The sequence below is a fragment of the Ascaphus truei genome, chromosome 1 (genome assembly GCF_040206685.1).
Source record: "Ascaphus truei isolate aAscTru1 chromosome 1, aAscTru1.hap1, whole genome shotgun sequence".
Lineage (NCBI taxonomy): Eukaryota > Metazoa > Chordata > Amphibia > Anura > Ascaphidae > Ascaphus > Ascaphus truei.
The window spans coordinates 338827179-338841114 of record NC_134483.1 but is presented as its reverse complement, the minus strand read 5'-3'; the positions used below and the strand labels follow the sequence as shown (position 1 = coordinate 338841114).

Genomic DNA, 13936 nt, shown 5'->3' with positions numbered 1-13936 from the left:
TTGTCTGTTTTGTCCTATTTTTGTGGATGTCTCTATCAGTCACTTCTGAATAAATTGGATTTTTTTTATCTTTGGTGTGCCATCTCCCCTGTCCTTTCCCTATCTGCGGTGCTTCACTTATCCCTCTCGTGAGAATACTTCCTTTGCTGTTTATGATCAAGTTGGATGCACGCCCAGTGGAGCCTTCACCTCATCAAAAAGTGAGTTAACTTCTGGAGTTCATTTGTGCCCGTTAGTTTTGTATAGCCTATATGCTCTAAGTAGTCCTATCGAAGTGTGGTGATGAAAAGGTGCACATTACGTGTTGGTTGTTGTTCTTCCCAGTACTCCATAAATCTCACTTAATGATTTAAGCCTTAGATTGGGGAGACTACTATTATATGAGTCATGGGCATATGATACTACTAACTACTGTCTATGATCTTAATATATGAGCAATGTGCACAAGTCTACATCATTATACTCCAATGAATACTATGAATTGCTCGCACTAAGGGACATTAAGAAGAAGTTTAATGACATTCTCTACCTGTGAATTGTTTCTGCTGCACCGATAACTGGACTATATGTCTGTTCGTGTACTGTGCAACTGTGTCAATTTGCAGGTGTTTAAAAACCAGATAAAAACCAATTCTACAGTACCACAGTGGTCCATTGTGAATTGACCTTGGTCCTTGAAGACGCTGAAAACATTATCAAATGTAGATGTTTTATAATAAAAACTTCTAAAAGACAATGCTGTGGGCTTTTGTCTACATTCGTATCCCTGCACAATTGCTGCTGGACTGACCATGTGTACACGTACACATATAAAAAACCTGATGGTAGTTATGCATTTTTAATATGTTCTGCAATAAATGCTGCAACAGATAAGATGGTGACTTTATCAGAAATATAGGAATATTTCATTTCGAACTATGATTTTTACAAATTTTCACCTGATGTTCATGGGTGGAAGAGTTCACTAAGGCAAACCTTAACAAACGATCATTGCTTTTTTTTGCATTGCCACTCCAGTCGGAGATAGAAGTGGGTATTGGTGTGTGATCCCAGATTTTTACTATGTTTGATCATGACAACTGAAAAAGGAGAAAGGTCGAGTTTAATCCATATAAGTTTTGTCTATCCCAATCCAGCAATGTGTCAGTGGCGGCACCAGCACCAGCACCGGCACCAGTACGGCTTACAATAACGGTTCGACCATCAGTGAAAACCTGGTGAACGACAATCCTTGGTACCTGTCCCTCACAGGTTACCCGCAAAATTTCCAGCCTGATTTCCAACCAGATTACTCATACCAGCATGCTTACCAACATGATTACCAGCTTCAGCAGCTGTCAACTACAGGTGTAGGAGGCAGCTGTCACCTGTCAACTATAATGCAGTCTAAAGGAGTGACAGTGGCTCATCTCCACCATTTTGTCAAAGTTTATAATGAAGGTAAATATAATACAGTATACTGTATTACACTATATAGTACAGTATTAAGTTTAAAGCTGCAGTTAAAGCTGCCGTTTTAAAAAATATATATTCTTTTTTTTAAACAATATGTGCGTCAATACAATATGCACACAGACAAGTGATTAGCTACAGTAAGCTGCAGATCGATCTGTTCTCCTGTAATCAATCGCTTTGCACAGAGTTATTTAAAGGTAATTCAATTCTTGCACAGCATTATTAAAAATGTAGTCCTGCAATATGTTTGACTCAGCAGTTACTACAGTACTGCTGCGGCCGAGTTTATTCGAGCATTTGCCCGTTCTCGGCCGCAGCAGTTACCTGGCGCACGCTGGAGGGTGCCGGGCGCGCGCCGAAGCAGCGGAGGAGAGGCCCGCCGATCGCGGCTTCCCCCTCTCCTCTCCGGGTCCGCCGGGTCCCCCGGAACCCCCTGCCGCCGTCCCCCACATCGCGGGACACCAGGGCTCCCTCGGGGAGCCCTGGACGCGCGTGCAGGGGGCGCAGGCACCCGATGACGCGTGACCGCGCATCGGTGACGCGCGGCACGCCGAGGGGATGCCACTTGCGACGCGGAAAATCTACCGGCTTGCGGAACTGGCCACACTTCAATAAAGTGTGTCGCCAGTGTAGATACAATTGGTGGACTGCTAGGGAGCTCAAGAGCCAGAGCCTATCAGAAGGGTAAGGGGGCTGTCACTTTGAAACATTTTTAAATTTTTTAAATGCTACAAGTTTGTTCTCATAGTACAGAACTGATTTATTTACAAAAAAACACACATGTAGGATATTGCTTGAACTGACGACGCATGCGCAATACCGGAAATAATAGTATAATTTTTTTTTCCAGAAAAGAAATGTTGACATCAAGCGGCAAAAGATAAGGAGGAAGTTCGATGGAACTCTAATATTGCTTTTTTTTTTTTTAATGTTGCTTGCGTATTGTGCATCTGATTTAAAAATCCAACGAGGATTTTTTTTTTAAGTGACAATGTCATTTTTATTGAGAAGGAGAGAATACGTGTGAGCTTATTCATATTCAATACATTTTTACATTATTGCATCACTACTGTTTTATTTTATCAATGACGTTGCATTTTGCAATATAATTACAGTAGACATGCATGTGTTATTAATTCTGCTAAGAAATCACAAAATACAAATGTATATCTTTTATTCTATATTTATTATTCAATACTTTTGCTAGGCTTGCTCTACTTTTCATACTGTACAATACTGTTTCTGTGAGTTGTCTCTGTGAGTGTTAACTCTTCATTACATTTTAAAACAGTTCCAAGGATCCACGGTCGCACACACATTAGACAAAGACGGACTAATTTAGTTGCAAAGGGCATTCGATTCGTTATCCTAAACTCCCCCAGGCCATGGGAGCTTCCTTAAAAAACAAAGACACATTAACTTTGAGCATCCTTCATGGGGATTTGGCGAGTGACTTTGTGAATTTCAAGTCTGGGGGGAAAAAAGCATCTTTTTTTTTACCCCTCGATATGGGCTTATTGAATGAGTGATTTTAAGAAAACATTATGTGAATCATGTTTTTTATACTTTTAGCTACACAGAAGGAGAACACCCGCACAGCTGAAAAGTGAACCGAAGTGAGGTGCTAACTAGGTGGTAGGGATTTGATGTATATGAGAGAAAAGAAAAACATAGTATATAAGCACTCTATCACACCTAAATGTATAGTGGAAATGTTAAAATACTTTATTGGTAAACAATGAATAAAATGGGTTTAAAATAAAATATATATCAAACAGCACGTGACTGTAATCAATTTGTAACATAACTGTAAGTAGTTAAGTAAATTGACCATATGGAGATCCTTGATAGATATTCAGGATCTAGTGCTATACATATAGCTTCCTACAGATATGGAAGTAGGGCTGTGGTAGGACCACTATACGGATAATGTCACATCCATGTCTCCAAATGAAACAAGAAGTACAGAATGCAATGCAGCCATTACAAAGAAGATAAAGACAAGATTGTAAATTGTGAAGAAGAGGCGATGTTGTATCATTGTATTATTCCTTTTTCCTTTATTATTCTTTATTCTTCTGTACATTGTTTATTCTTTAAATATACTTTTTGGTGTGTTCATGGTTTAACTTTGGTTTAAAAATGGTTTAAAAATTATAGTAGGCCGCCTCGCACAGTATACAGGCATACCCCGCATTAACGTACGCAATGGGACCGGAGCATGTATGTAAAGCGAAAATGTACTTAAAGTGAAGCACTACCTTTTCCCCACTTATTGATGCATGTACTGTACTGCAATCGTCATATAGGTGCATAACTGATGTAAATAACGCATTTGTAACAGGCTCTATGGTCTCCCCGCTTGCGCACAGCTTCGGTACAGGTAGGGAGTCGGTATTGCTGTTCAGGACGTGCTGACAGGCGCATGTGTGAGCTGCCGTTTGCCTATTGAGCGAGATGTACTTACTCGCGAGTGTACTTAAAGTGAGTGTCCTTAAACCGGGGTATGCCTGTATAGCACAGTAGAATTAAAAAGTATAAGAAACATGCTTCACATAATGGTTTCTTAACATCACTGATTCCATAAGCCCATTTCGAGAAAAAAAAGGATGCCTCTATTTTTTTTGTTTTCAGACTTGAAATTCACATTGAATGTGAAGTCATTCTCACAAAATCTCCACAAAGGATTTATCACACGTGTGCATGCGTGTGACACCGGCCTCAAGACTCTACACAGTTCATCAAAGCCTGAAACATAATGAATGGCTCTGGGGGGAGGTATCGATAAGCATTTGAATTCGCTTTTGTTTATTAGGCTTTTTTAAGGGGGGGGGGTGTGCAACTACTGTAGAAAATAGCATTTTAGCATTGTCTGCAATACCGTAGAGAAACTGAAGTGGACGATCGTGAGTTGTCTTAAAAATCTAATAGCAATTCAACCTATCTTTTATTGCCGTACAGTACTTCAAGTGTGTGTAATTGTAGTTACAAGAATAACGTTATGAACGTTATGTGTTCATACAGTATGCATGGGAAATAAGTCCTTTCTGAGGCTCCTTAGCCAAAAATACAAAAATTCAACGTTGTTGAAACGTATATGCGTGTCAGCACATTTCTGCGTGTGTGTCCTGATGTTTCTAATTAAATTACTGTACAGTAAGATACAGTGCATTGCCTCACGGAGTCGCTAGATACTATACCTGCTTGACAGTATTACAGTCTACTGCTGTTTGTGTATCTAAATAGTAGCAAACACTTTAATTTTCTAGCTTTATACTGTAATTTGTACATACAGTACTGTACTGTATTCTGTACAGTATACAGTATCAATGCAATTTTTATATATTTAAATGCCTATAGAACTTTAGGTATAGTACTACTGTAAGTGTCTAGACAGTAAAAACATGAACACACAAAAAAGTATATTTAAAGAATTAACATTTTTATCTGGACAGGATAATAAATGGAAAAATAATACTAGAATAATACAAAGTTGCCTCTTCTTCAAAATGTACAATCTTGTCTTTTCCTTCGCAATGGCTGGTGCTTCTTGGACATCTGTGTCTGTAAAGAAAGATACAATTTTCTATATTATCAATCACACTGTACATTATGGTTAAAAAGTGCCTACAGTACATCTTCTCTCAAGATTTCAGCATTATTTTCTGTACGCCAAGAGTCACTGATTAATTGTAATTGGCGACTTATACAGGACTTATTCAACCAGTGTGTATTAGTGCTGCAACAGTAAACTAAGTGTCAGACGTTCAAGTTAGTATTGCCACAACAATGTTACATTCTAGTGGGAAAATCGTTTCTGTGTATCCTCGGCTAAAAGGCTAAAAGGAACTAAAAGGACTATGACACCAGTACAGACCATAATTATTCAGAACTGTATCTTTTGCTTATTTAGGGGGGGGGAGAGAAAAAGCATACATGGCTTCAGGTACAGCACTTTACATTAGGATAAAAAAGGTTTAGATTAGGTTTTGGGGGCTTGGGGGTAATGGACTTGGCATGCATGGATTGGAACACTGTGTCTTACCTGGCAATATTGTTGGGAGAGTTTCCAGCACCAAGGAGGGTGTTTTCCTGCGCTTTCTGTTTGACCAGCTCCAGACATGAAAAATAGATTTTAAAAAAGCATTAAACAATGAAATCATTTTAAACAATCAACTGTGTTTTTTTTTTTTGATTAAAAACATTAGCAGTATAAATTTACAACTACAGTAATAGTCATGAAACTGGTCGAAGGACTTCCAGGGAAGAGCCTTTGTATGCCTCAAAAGGGCATTGATGCTGTCTCTGACGGTTTTCAAAAGTTTACTGTTAAAATTAAAATAGCGCTTCACTTCTTCCATAACTGTTCTCCTTAAATTTGTAGGAAGACACATCTTGTGTTTATTGCCTTCATAATTTAGTTTTTTGGTCCACTCGCTGTACATCTCAAAACTGATATGGTGTTTAAAGATGTACTGGGCATATTTCTAAGGTAGACCACCACATCTGATCTTGTATTTCTCATGGACGCTCGGGTGCAAGTCTCTCAGCATGGTGTCTGCGAACAGTACAATCCTGATCCTGGGTGCTGGGGCGATGTTGCTTCTGGCAGCGGGTGGAGGTAGATGGTCTGGGAGGATGCTTTCCTCCTGTCATGGCTTTACCAGGGTTGTCATCACCTCCAAGTAAAGTGTGTATTCTGGAGACGGAGGGGGTGAGCGTGGGGTCCCGTGGTGCGCTTGGTGATGGAAGCGTGAAGGTCAAAACAAATGGATTGAGAGGGTGCATGGGGGGGTATGTGGTTCCTCCATTGGAGAATAAAGCGCCCAGGTCATCAGGTCACCCTCCTGCTCCTGCATTGGACAAACAGGGTCAGGGACTACAAGCAAAGAATAGAGCCCAGCGATGTTCCTCTCAATCTTATCCAGACGAACTCCCATGCACCTCTCCATATTCTCCATGCACTCCAAAAGACGATCCATCTTGGCCTCCATTCTGCCCCTGTATTGCTCTACATCCAGCATGCTGGTGTCATCCAGGCAGACATCGGCATGGCTGGGTGCTGGAGGAGGTAATCATGGGACTTTGGGATGAACATCGGCGTTGCTGGGTGCTGGAGGATGTGACCAGGGGACTTCGGTATGAACATCGGTGTTGCGGTATGCAGGCGGAGGTAAGCAGGGAACTTCGGGAAGAATTTCGGCATGGCTGGGTGCTGACGGAGGTGATATGGGGACTTTGGGATGAACATCGGCATTGCTGGTTGATGGCAGTGTAAAGTCTGGGACGTCGAATTCGGTTTCGGTGGGTGCAGGGGTACTTCTGAGGCTCGGCCAATCAAATTGATCATGGTCAATTTTGGACATTTTCTTCTTCACGTACAAAGGGCCAGGCTTCTTTGTCTTGGGAGCCTTCGGAACCTTTTCATTAGGCACCTTTAGCTTTGAAACAGCTTCCAACTTTCGCTTTCTCGTGGTTGGCACAGCAGAAGAAAGCAGGTTCCTGCATACAAAGAATTGGGGTAGATCCATGGATGCAGATGGAAAAATGCACAATACAGTATCTGTACAGGATCTCGTTTAGATAGATATCAGCGTGTGGGAGGCTATGCAATTTGTGTCACCTTGTATGCACTGTGTCCCTATTTGAATTGTTTGGCTGGCATGGACACGACCTGCAGGTACTACTGTAAAAGTGGGCGTACTGTATACTAAACCTGTCGAGCGAGGTCTGTTACATTATATATACACCATAATTTCTGTTGATTCAATACACATTGAATATACATCAAGTATACATTGAATATACATTCCTCTGTGCTTGATTTATTTTCTAAAGTAGCGATGCTGAGGAAAAGGATTTCAAAGGATCTCAGCATGAGAATACAGGATATGTACAAAAATGACACAGAATTTTACTGATCCAACGCTGATTAGTTACTTTGGGCCTTGGGTTAGCAAAAAGCACTGTCAGCTATCATGCCCATGGTACGGCAAAAAGTGTAAAGCGGAGTCCCCCAGTCACAACAGATTAAGTATTTTTTTTAACATTCTGTAATTACTATATTACAGTATTGTAGGACAGCAAAGCATTTTGCATATTAAAATGCATATTTGTGTTTAGTTATTTTCTTTTCATTTATTTTAGAATAATGTATACAAATACATGTATTTGTTTTGGCTTATTTCGGGCCTAACAAATTGTTCTCTTTTCCTTTAAACTTTAGGACAGCAAAGCGTCTGGTGTACGAAATCAGCGAGGCTAATGGTGAGCACTGTGCAGAAACAGTCAAGACTATTCTGGAGAAGAGTAACAATATCACAGCATCTGAGACCAACATCAGGTTAATGAGATGCCAATTCGGATGGAAATATAGATGTGTAAAGTAAGTGCTTTACTGAAGAAATGTACAGGATATTGCAATAGTATTCAGAGTGACACAACAGGGTTTATATTGATACTTACTGTGCAGTAATTAGGACAGTACATCTAAAGTGTTGTACAGTACTGTTCTTTAGGTAACAGGATGGTTTGCCTATTCAGTTCCTATAAATTTCTTCCTTATCATTACAGAGCGTATCGGATGATAAGGGAGGCCTACAAGATAAAAAGAGTGAACCAAGCACGGCGTGGATCGAAAGTCACGAGACCTTTCAGGATGTCATCTGTTCTGACGAGACAATGATCACTCTTGAGAGATTTGCCACTTTTGCATTTGCAAAAAAGCACGGCTATCTCTGAAGACGTGTCCCAAGCACCCACTGAAGATCCATGTGTTGGGTGCAATCTCTACATGTGGACCAGGATGCATTATCATCTTTGAAGGTAAAATAATGCACAATTATGCACTGTACAACTGTAGTGTATTCTGTACCCTAATGTTCATCTTTTTCATAGTTTTTTCTTTTCGTCTTTATCATGGATAAAGTATTTTTTCAAGAGAAAATTGTCACTTCTTCCAGAACAATGACCCTAAACATACCGCCTCCATGCATATATTCTTGCCAGCGGGATCAACTGGGTTAAGACGCCACTGGAGTAAGTGTTCCAGTGTACAGTAACTGTTTTTCATTGTTTTAAACAGTTTTTATCTGATCAACTAATTCGCTATATTTTTCCCCTCCCATTCCAGATCATCAGATTTGAACCTGATAAAATTAGTCTGGAATGCGATAAAGGATCATAAAAGAAAGGTTGTTTTTGCCGTTGAACAAAGATGAATTAAGAAAAGGAATAATGAGTTTCTGGAACGACATACTCACCGTACAAAAATGCAATAAATATATCGACCATATTGCCAGCGTTTTGCCCGTACATTTAGAGCATAATGGACAGGCCACCGGCAAGTAGTAATGTACAGTACTGTACTGTAGTAAGGTAAGTACAGTAAGTATAGTACAGGTAAGTATGGTACTGACAATAACCTGTTTCAATGTTAGCCTTATATTAAAGGTACTATAATTGAACGTTAACCATTTTATATATGTGCTTACTCTCCACTTTCCACAGTATAAATTATATACAAGACGTGCATTATTTGTATTAGACGTGTGTATTACCTATTATTTCTAACAATTAATTATAGTTTACAGGTACAGTTATATATAGTTTATTTGTTTTGTTTGCCTGTCAATAGTGTTACAAAGTCAAGGCCTTCAATTCCCTAATCCTGTAGCCTTTTCTTTTCTTCAACAGGTGATGAAACACTACAGGAGGAGGGGGGGATACAAGTTTATTGTATAGTGTGCATAATAACATTCAATAATTTGTCCTAATCCCCCCTCTCTCAATGACAAAAGAAATCCTGGCTCGTTTACACAGAGTGATGTGACTCAGTTAAATCCCTTGAGAACATGTTTCTTTGTGTGTAATATTTCTGACTTGTAATTAATATTGGCTGTGAAGTCAGGCAGGGGGAGGTGTTCAGAACACATTGAATGCTTTTTCCTTGGTTTTGGCTTTGGGAGGGTGTGGGGGCGGGTAAAGGTGCAATAAAGTTAAGCCGTCTTCGGCTAAAGCTGTGATGACAGTAGAATGAAAATCATTTGAAGTGTTTTAAAATGTATTATAAGTTAGAACTCCCTGGAGAACATGTTTCTGTGATTGTGATATTTCCATAAACAAATTGGAAGGTTTTGAATAGTATTCCCCTTCTTAAAATAAAAAAGTGTATGCCACCTCCGCCATAAATAGAAATTAATATTTCTATGCATGTGAAAAATGAAAAAATATTTTTTAAAATGCATCACATTATGTTTTCTTAAAATCAATAATTTATTTATTTTGTATGTTTTCTGACTTGCAATTAACATTGGCAGTGAAGTCATTTTTGAGAAATCACAATGCATGTCTTATCACCACTGCACATGCATGTAAAAACGGCAAAGACCTTTCTCAGCCCAGAATCAAAGGTTCAAATATAATGTGCCTTTTGTTTTTTTAATTCACGTCCCATGGCCAGACATGGGGAGGTGTTGAGAACACATTGAATGCTTTTTCCTTGGCTTTTGCTTTGGGAGGGTGTGGGGGTGGGTAAAGGTGCAATGAAGTTAAGCCGTCTTTGGCTAAAGCTGTGATGACAGTAGAATGAAAATCATTTCAAGTATTTTAAAATGTATTAAAAGTTAGAACTCCCTGGAGAACATGTTTCTGTGTGTGTGATATTTCCATAAACAAATTGGAAGGTTTTGAATAGTAATCCCCCTCATTAAAATAAAAAAGTGTATGCCACCTCCGCCATAAATAAAAATTAAGTGATCTTATGCATGCGAAAAATGAAAAAATGTTTTAAAAATGCATCACATTATGGTTTCTTAAAAGCAATCATTTATTTATTTTACTGTAAAATATTAGCGTGGCAAAGTTTTAAAAGCTTGAAGCTGGTAATACTGACGGACTGTATACAAGTAAAAAAGGCAATATTTAAAAAAAAGCAAAATTAGAGTTCCATCGAACTTCATCCTTCCAATATCTTTTGCAGCTCGATTTCAACGTTTCTTTTCTGGAATTTTTTTTTACAGGGTATGCTATTATTTCCGGTACTGCACATGCGTCAGTATATGGTGCATGTCTACAAGCATACTTTACACTACAGTAGTGTAATTGGAAATAAAAGCTAATACTGTATAGTACAGTACATTATATTTACCTTAATTTTAAACTTTGCCAACCGGGTGGAGATGAGCCAATGTCAGAGGTGTATTGTGCGTAGAAGCTGGGGTCACTCATGTCATCTGCACTATAGTTGATAGTTGACTGCTGAAGCCGGTAGTCAGACAGGGACTGGTAGCAATCATTGTTGACAGGTGGGGTCAGGTAGCAAAGATTGTAATCAGGCGGGTTCACTAGATGTTCAGTGATGTCAGTGACGATCGGCCCGTTATTACAATCGTATTGGCAAGTCGAGGTTGGTACATTGTGGGGTCGGGAAATACAAATCTTAAATAGATTAAACCCCACCTTCCTCCTTTTAAAGTTGCCACCAGCAAACATACTCTACTGGCAAAACCTGGGAGCACAGACCAATAACCCTTGCTATATCCCTCAGGAGGGGCTGTGCGGAAAAAAAATCCTCATTAGTTAAAGTTGCCTTATTGAATGCTTCCACCCACGATGGTTAGGTGAAAATTTGAAAAAACTGTAGTTCTCAATGATACATTTGACCCGTATATAATCAGATACTGAAGGAACCTCAGTACTCTTTGATAAAGCACCTCCACGGCGGGAAACGCGTCAGAGTTTTAATTTGTGTGTTTGTCTTTTTGGCTAATATGCCCAATAAATAGTTATCTTTGCCCCAGCCCTTTGCTCTTTTTTAGCAGTGCTCTATCTTCAACCCCTATTTTCTATGTATCACTAATTGGTATAACAGCACGCCTATCCGGGATACGCAGACGCAGAGCAGCTGTTTCATCATGAGGATTTTCTCCAGAGCTGCCCAGTGGATCCGGTTCCAAGCCAGTGTGGAGTCGGCGCTTCAGCTTCTTACCTGCACTCCAGGAGAAGATGCATCTGACGGAGACGACTACTGCGGAGGTGTAGATCACCGGCCGGTTCCCCTACAGCCACCACCCGCTCCACTATCTCGGCAGCAACATCGCTGGAGGATCAGCAGGCACCCGGTTAGACGCGGGAGGCTCTGTTCCTACAGGTCTCTACTACCATCAGCTGGTCTTTTGCATACCGGGTGACCGTCCCCACTGCCCGAGTGAGGAGGGCGAACTCCCTCTGAGCACCGTTCATGTGGGGGAGTGTACCATCGATTGGCTGGAAGGCTATCCCGATGGAGTGCAGGTGAGGTGGGGGCTACACAGACCTCACACATACCATCGGCTTTACTTACGGGACACTTGCTGCTTATTCTCTATGCACACCGGTTTTTGCTATTTCATTTATAGCATATGTTACAGGACATTGCAGTATTTTGCAGCATCAGCTTGAGGGTCTCCCCCTTTTTTCCTCTTGTTTTCAATGATATGATGATATATCTCTGCTAAAGTCGCCTTCATATCTGTTCCAGCATTAATTGCAGAAAATATTAGATATGCGAAACTGTGTTCGGTTTGAATAAAGAATTGGCATGATGTTTAGTGTACAGGTTCGGTCTATTCAGTAATTGTGTGGGCATAGCAATTTAGAATAATGTGCCCAACATTGTGCTTAGATACTTAATTTATGAAAACACCTACATTTGATAATGTCTTAAGCGACCAAGGTCATTTTACAATGGATCCCTGTGGTGGACTCTCATTTTATCTGGGTTTTAAACACCTGCACATTGACACATTGTACAGTACAGTAACTGTGCTACAGTATACACTGGATAGTACAAAGGGGATTCATTGTGCCACCTGGCAAATACACAAAGAACTGTACCCAAACAAATCAGAATCACGGTAATTCAAAGAAATCAACAAAGCTAAATTCAGGTGTGATTGGCCATGTTAACGCTAGCGCTCGCCGAGAATAGCGAGTGAATCACGTATGGAATACAGCAGACTGTATGAAAATGGCTGCGAGAAATGTTCGAATAGCGGCCGCTGCATCTGTATTAACCCTGTGAGAGGTATAGTGAGCTAGAGCCAAAACAATGGGTAGCTATTAATATTAAAACAATACATAAATTGAAATTAATCTAGTGCTATGCCAATAGATTTGAATACATTATAAAATTATTACATAACAAAAGAAAAATGTCCAGAAAACTAGCATAAATGCTGAAAATGTTCACATGAATCATATGATTGCACCCAAGGTCATTCTCTGGAGACTGGTTTCTTGATCCATGGATATAACCAAATCTTCAAATGAAACCTAAGAAAAACAAAAAGAAAAAGTTCCCGCTCCTAGTGTAAAACCAATTGTGTGGTTTATTTTGCTGAACACATAGCAATGGCACACTCACAAACATCTGTTTGAATCAAGCAGTTTATGAGTAAAACTCATGCTCCAAGGATGTGGCTCTGCCGGTTCTGGTGATCTGTGCAACTTCTGGGGAACTCCCCTGACTCTGCCTCCCTCCAAATCGAGTCCTCCGGCAATCCAAGCGGTTGAAGATTGGTTCCACCTCCAGGCTACTTGGCCGGATCAGCTCACAACCTCCTTGTCCAGAGTTGTGAGTTGCTATGATTATTGTAGGCTAAAAGCAGCAACCCTATGCGTTTCTTCAGCTACAGATGCAGCGGCCATTATTTTAACAAATCACGTGGTGTATACCTCAGAATACCCATGTCATGGCGCGGGATTGCTTCCAACCATAAAGCCTTAAGACGTGAGTGCAGGCGAGTGCATAAAATGGCATTTTAGTGTTGTGGCTTTTAAACACCTGAAATTGACACAGTAGCACAGTACTGTACACATTACAATTCATTCATTTCATTGCATTTAATTGCACACAATTCATGAAATTCAAACAGAGCAACCGCGATAAACACGTGTGCCTGGGGCGATTGGCTGCATTCATGCCACGTGGAGTACAGCAGCGCACACGAAAATGGCGCCAATGATTTCTTAAAATAACGGCCGCTGCATCTGTAAATGCTGATTTCATCAGGGGATGATGCTACCCAGTAGCCTGGAGGTGGAACCAATCTTTCACCGTTTGGATTGCCAGGGGACTCGATTTGGAGGGAGGCAGAGTCAGCAGAGTTCCCCAGGAGTTAAACAGGACACCAGACCAGGAAGAGCCACGTCCTTGGAGCATGAGTTTTACTCATAAACTGCCTGATTCAAACAGATGTTTGTGAGTGTGCCATTGTTATTTGTACAGGAAAATAAACCACCACATTGGTTTTACACTAGGAGCAGACGCTTTTCCTTTTTGTTTTTCATATATCTATACATATATATAATATAATATTAAATAAAAAACGAATAGACGATACCATCCTGTGGCTAACAAAATGCTTTTATTTGTGCGAACTTTTGAGATACACTGATCTCTTCTTCCGTCAGTGTTACAATGAATTAAGCAAGAAAGGTT

The 13936-nt window shown here is 40.2% G+C and overlaps 1 protein-coding gene across 2 annotated transcripts in view; it reads right to left on the bottom strand.

Annotated features, from left to right (window-relative positions):
* Positions 1-13936, bottom strand: part of NPFFR2 (neuropeptide FF receptor 2) — a 132545-nt gene that overhangs the window by 17793 nt on the left and 100816 nt on the right. The window contains exon 2 of one of the 2 annotated variants that reach the window (XM_075608072.1): positions 5501-5568. The exons of the other annotated variant lie outside the window; for it this stretch is intronic. The gene's annotated coding sequence lies outside the window, so the exon portion shown is untranslated. The remainder of the gene's footprint in view (positions 1-5500; positions 5569-13936) is intronic. 2 annotated transcript variants of the gene reach the window in all.